A 6,409-nucleotide genomic window follows, 5' to 3' on the forward strand; every position below is an offset into this window, starting at 1 on the left:
TCCTCCTGTGGTCCCCCTTGCGGCCAGAGAGAGAGAGAGCTTGGCGCTCTGATTTTTAGGCTCGTCCTTGCCGCTTCCTCCTCCTGGCACATCAGACCATCAGATGAGAAGTGTGTGGCCGCAAACACCTTAAATCCAGAGATTTGGGCCAGAAATTAGAGGTCCTCAACTTCCTTGCTCAAACTTTGAGCCACTCCGCCTCTTTAGGCTGTATTTCCATCACTGTGAATCCTCGATATCAGCAGGGGATAAAAAAAGAAACAAACTCTCTGATGGTAAGACAGCGGGTGGGGAGAGGAGGGCAGTTGGAACCAGGGAAACCTACTGACTGGGTGCAGTGATATTCTGGGCATTAAGTGATGAGGGTCCAACCTAGATGGTATCAGGAAGACAAAGGGGAATGAATGGATGAGAACCTTCTTAAAAAAAAAAAAAAAAGGTGAGCAAAACCTTGTGAGAATTTGGAGTTGGGGAAAGAAAGGGAGGAACATCGGGAGAACTTTGGGGTTAGTATCTGGAAACAGCTTCATCCTGAAATATGTCCCCTCTCATGCCTTTCTCCCCTTTTTAGGAGTCTTTTAGGAGTCGCTTCAAAGCTACTACCGCCAAAGCCCCATAATCCTTGATCCTTAATTCTACAGTCCCCTAAGATCTCTGCACTGAAATCTTTTTCATATACTCGTGCGGTGACCAAACATAACTGAACCGATAAAAGGATGTTCATACTCTTCATTTGTCCCGCTGAACAGTCCCATAGCTCATTGCGGGAACGTGGATGCGTGTGATGAAGGCATGTGGCCGGTATCACTGGGTGCGTGGGTACGAGGCGCGTACAGTATGTGCATCACCCCTCAGCACCCCTCAGATGGTCAACTCAGGGGAAACAGCACCCTGCTTCCTGGGAATGGGGCACGCGGTCCCCACGCTGGAGCTCCTCGGCAGTTCTAAACGCACCTGAGGGAGCGCCCAGTCCTACTCCCAGACCCCTGCCTGACCCAGGGCCAACTCAGCCAGGTCATCATCAGCCTGGGTGTCAGTCTACACTGCAGCACCCCAGTGCTTTGAATCCACACGGTACAACTGGCGGCTTCCTCGATGCCATCTCACGCTTAGCCTAGCACCTCCCATTGTCATTCTTTTATGATCTCCCAAGTAGGGCCACCTCACTCTAAGTATACTGCCCCATTTTGTCATCCTAACTCCTCTCTGGGCAACTGGGGCTAACGGCCAGACCGAGCCCATTGAAAGTCTTGTGCAAAGCAAACCAATGATCATTTGCACATGGCTCTTGTGCAAATGCCTACCCTGTGTCTCATGGTGCTTTAGGATGGGTGTATGTGTGTATAAATGTATGATACGTATTCACATGGGTTGTTATAGTGATATGTTGATAGCCAACAGATCTCTGGTGGAGAGGATCCATTAGAGGAAACGAAACTGTTTTTGGTGGCTATGAACGCAAAATGTGTATGAAGAAATAAACATTTTTTTTTGTCCACCTGCTTTGTTTCTAGTTTCGCCACCAGTCCCTGGCTGGGTGGGTCAGAGCAGGAACGACACGCTGTCGTTAAGAAGCTCATAGTCTAATGCTTGAAGTCTGAGTTCAAAAGCATGCATTTTTTCCTTCTTTGTCATTTTATAAGATTCCCCAGTCGGAAAATATGAAAGAGCAGTTCTTAGAGTTGGGCAGACTTAGAATCAGAGGTGGAGAAGCCACTTCCTGGGCTCCAGTCCCAAGAGATTTAATTGGCATGAAGTCCTAGAATCTGTGTGTTTGACATAAACACCCAGGCAGTTCTAATGCAAGTGGGCTGCAGACCACAGTTGACAGAACATTGACCCACAACGTTGAATCAAAACTGTAAATAGGGGCGCCTGGTGGCTCAGTCAGTTAAGCGTCTGACTTCAGCTCAGGTCATGATCTCACAGTCCGTGAGTTTGAGCCCTGCGTCGGGCTCTGTGCTGAAAGCTCAGAGCCTGAAGCCTGCTTCGGATTCTGTGTCTCCCTCTCTCTCTCTTCTCTCTCTCAAAAATAGACATTAAAAAAAGCTGTAAATAGGGGTACCTGAGTGGCTCAGTCAGTTGGGCGTCTGACTTCGGCTCAGGTCATGATCTCATGGTTTGTGGGTTTGAGCCCTATGTCAGGCTCTGTGCTGACAGAGCCTGCTTTGGATCCTGTGTCTCCCTCTCCCTCTGCCCCTCCCTACTCATGCTCTGTACATCTCTCCTTCAGATACAAATAAACATTAAAACATTTTTTTTTAAACTGTAAATAAATTTGTTTTACTTTAATTGAGAACCTGGAATTGAAAAGCATATAAGTCATTCCATAAATCTTGACATAAAGATCTTCAAATATTCCTTAGGGACTTTCCTTAGTTCCTAAGGGACAGTCCTTAGTTATGTTCTTTTGCCTTCCAGCACTAAAGTGAAACTCACTCCACAGTTATTTCTTAGAAAGAGCTGAAAATTTAAAACAACAAGAATAAGAACAAACAACTCAACCACTATCACCACCACCACCAAAAAGATCCACCAACAGACTCCTGCCTGGGGTGTAGACATGCCCCACTTTCACGATGGATGGAATGGCCTCAACATCTGCTTTCACACTCGGCTTCAGTTGTTCCAGGAGCGTGCTTGGCTGTCCATACAGAGGAGCTCGCTGGACAATCAGCAGAATGGGTGAAAAGTCAGCAAAACCATAAAATATTAAAGACAAAGTAGCAAACTGTTTATTCAAGCATCCAGCAATTTTTCTTTCATCTGGAAGGATGGAACCGGGGCTGGTAGGCACTGAGAATACACAATCAGTAATCAATGAAGAACTCGTATATTGCTTCTGAGAAATCCATTCTATGTGCATGACATTTATGAAAGCAACAACATGTGATGTAAATCTCAGATCTGCTCAGGATCCAGTCACTAATCTCTTTCGGGGAAAAGACTTTGAAAACCATCCTTGCATTCCACTCTTGGGCAGTGTTGAAAAGTAGCTCTGTGCCCTAATAAAACTAATTGCAAATAAAAAGAATCTTTGAGAGGGGGATGCCCCAGGGTTTTACTTTCTGTATGTTATATTCTTTTCCAGTAGGTAACAGAAACAGAGCCCATTCTTTTTTTTTTTTTTTTTAATGTTTTATTTATTTTTGAGAGAGAGGGTGAGCAGGGAAGGGGCAGAAAGAGGCGGGGACAGAGGATTCAAAGCAGGCTGCACGCTGACAGCAGTGAGCCTCATGCATGTGAGATCGTGACCTGAGCCGAAGTCAGACCTCAACCAACTGAGACACCAAGGTGCCCCGAAACAGAGCACATTCTTAAAAAAAAAAAATCTGTGTGACCACCAATGTCTTCCAATGTGTATAATTCACATAAGAGCCATGTCGAGCCCTGGGCAGGGAACGGGGTGCGATCCTACGGGAAAGAATGAAAAGCAAAAGAGGCAAGTACCTAATGTGATACTTAAACATGTAAAACTAGCTCTTCACCTGACAGACAATCTGCTGAATGTATACAAGGTTTATTACACCCAGCAGATCTTATTACGGCTCAAGAGAACAAGCTAGACGCTCGGGTTGGTTTCTACTACTGTCCTAACAAATTACCATAAACTTAGTGGCTTAGAAGAACACACGTTTACATCTCACAGTTCTAGGGGTTAGGAGTCCACCAAGAATCTCACTGGACTAAAATCAAGATGTCACCAGGGCTGCCTTCCTTTCTGGAGGCTCTAGGGGACATTCTGTTTCTTTGCCTTTTCTAGTGTTTAGAGCCTCCCCCGGCCGCTTTCCTGGATATTCCTTGGCTCCTGGCCCCTTCCTCCCTCTTCAGCACTGGCAACAGCAGGTGGAGTCCCCCTCCCCCAGCATCTTTCTGACCTCCTTTTCTGCCCCTTCCAATCTTAAATCCCCATATAATTACATGGGACCACCTGAATCATCCAGGTCCTTAACATAAGCACATGTGCGAAGTCCCTCCTGCCATGTCATATATCCACAGGTTCCAGGGACTAGAATGGGGACCCCCTAGGCAGGAAGGTGGCGTTACTCTGCCTACCATCACACTCTTAACTCAGGTGCCAAGTAATAAATATTAAAATTAAAAACATATCTTTCCTAATACTGAGTTTAGGAAAATCAGGACACTGCGCTAGACCACAATCTAGAACAGCAAATGAACACAAAACCAAATTAGAACCTTAGAAGTGCTCCACTGATGACCATAAACATCGCACAAGTACCAGTCTCTTTGGAGTCATTGTTTTGTTCTCCAGGTGTGGCTTTTTTCCCCCTGCAAAGGCAGACTGATGGCAGAAAGCTCGTCCAAGGCGAAGAGGGCAGTGGTGGCGGAAAGGCAGGCGGGGGCCGAGTCCGCCTGCCTGCCTGGGACCCCGCTCTCAGCCGGATCTAAAGTGGGGGCAGGTGGGATGGTTTCCTTTGGACCTGCCCTTGCCCGAGCTCGGGGATCCTTGTGCGCCTCCCCCGGGCGGCCACCAGGGGGCGCGGCGGTCCTTCCCTGGGAACCCCCTGCCCGGTAAACCCGCGGGCCCCCGGATGTGCCGCGGGGCGGGGTCTCGCGCGGCCGCGGCCGCCCGAGTGTGCGGAGGCTGCTGACGTGTGGTCGCGCACCCCCGGCCAGGCCTGGGGGCGGGGCGGCGGCGGAGGCCGCGCCCCTGGGGCAAAGGCACCTGCCTCGGTCTCCCCCAAACCGGGCTCTGACCGGAGAGAGACGCATCCGCGCTTCCCCGGGGGCGGGGGTCTCGTCTCTTCGCGGCAGGGGCAGCCTCTCCCGTCTGGGCCGCCGGGTGTGTGCGTGTGCACGCGTGCGTGTGTGCATCGCGCGTGTGGGCACGCGTGCGTGCGTGCGCCGGGCAGGGGCTCGGGGCAGAAGTTGCCGGGAGAGGAAGGCAAGTCCGGGGAGGAGGCTGGCAGGACCAGAGCTGGAATACCCTTGCGGGAGGGCAGCAGGGGGGGGTGGGAGCGGGAGGAAATGCCCCTTAATGAGGTTACGGTTCTCCGTGTTGGGCTTATTCCTTCCTTTTGAGAATTGTCTGTCCCGGTGGGGTTTTTTTCCAGAAGCCTGAAACTTGACCGCGCCACTTCGGGCTGTGAGTGCACCATCACGGTGGGCGTGTAAGAGGCCAGCTGGGCCTGCACCGAGGTCTTAGTGCTTCTGGATGCTTAGGGAAGGACCCGGTGAGTGGAGCCCCTCCTGGGGTCTCCTCTGGAGCAGCACAGTGAGGTGTCTGGGGATCTTTGCCCCTCCCTCCAGTGCTTGGGTTGCAGCCCATCCATTTGGCGGAGCTGCTGTCTCTTGCTCACTCCCCAGGGGAGAGAAGTCAGGCTGAGCCCAGTGTTCCCCAGGGACACCCAACAGACACCCTACAAAACCTCAGAGAAAGTGGGGACTTCCCATCAGGCCACCTTGAGGTCGTGTTAATACTTCCTTTGGAAGAATTTTGAGAGAACAGAAATGATTGAGTCTCTCAAGAATGTCTTTTAAAGAGGCATGTCGTCTGGCAAGGTCCCTGTTTCCAGCCCCGACCTCACAGGAACGCCCACTCTGCTCTTGGACGTGGGGACCTGGGACTTCTTGCAAACCCAGACAGAGTCTAGCAAAAACTTCACTTAGAACTGGCGCCATGCTTTTTCAATACAAGCTTGCAGGGTTTTCTTCCTTCCAGAGTTCACCCTGGCTGTGGCTGTATTCTCTCTTCTGTAAAAGTCTCTATCCAGAATCCAGATCCACATTTTGCAACCCTGATTTTAAAATAGGGGTGCCACAGCAATTCAGAGTAACAGGAACTGGGTTTGCTCTCCTGCCCGCGACAAGAAAACATCACAGACGAAACGAGACAAAATACGTGACATGCAGATTTTTCAAGAGACTGGGCAGCAGGCAGAAGAGGACCGTGATGCCCCAGAGGATGGGAGACAAACAGGTGAGCCCTGCAGTTGCTTCCATTTACTGCCGGAGGGAGAGTTTCCAAGTGAAACACGGGGAGGAGAAACCAAAGAGGAGCCCAGTGGACCTCGAGTTGAGGACACTGAGCTGAGACGCCATGGAGGCCACGGTGACCAGAGGCCACAGGACAGAGTTCCAGAGAGGAGAGAGCTGCAGAAAGCCAGTCAGGAATATCTGTCCAGGGGGCCCCTCCAGCGTGCAACACGGTAGTGATCAGCACCCACATGTGAGGCAAAGTACCCAAGGTCAGGGGTAAGTCATTTGACAGGACTAGAGGTAACAGTGCCTGGCACTCACACAGGGCTGGGAATGATGCTTGTTCCCAAAAGATAGACTGGAAGGAAAAAACATCCTCATAATTCATGGGGAGGGGTGGCATGCTCGAGGAGGTCTTTCCTCAGTGTCAGGAAACTCATTAGCCCTGGACTGAGCACTGCTCTGGGCC

Source organism: Panthera onca, chromosome D4 (assembly GCF_046562875.1).
Source record: "Panthera onca isolate mPanOnc1 chromosome D4, mPanOnc1 haplotype 2, whole genome shotgun sequence".
Classification (NCBI taxonomy): Eukaryota; Metazoa; Chordata; class Mammalia; order Carnivora; family Felidae; genus Panthera; species Panthera onca.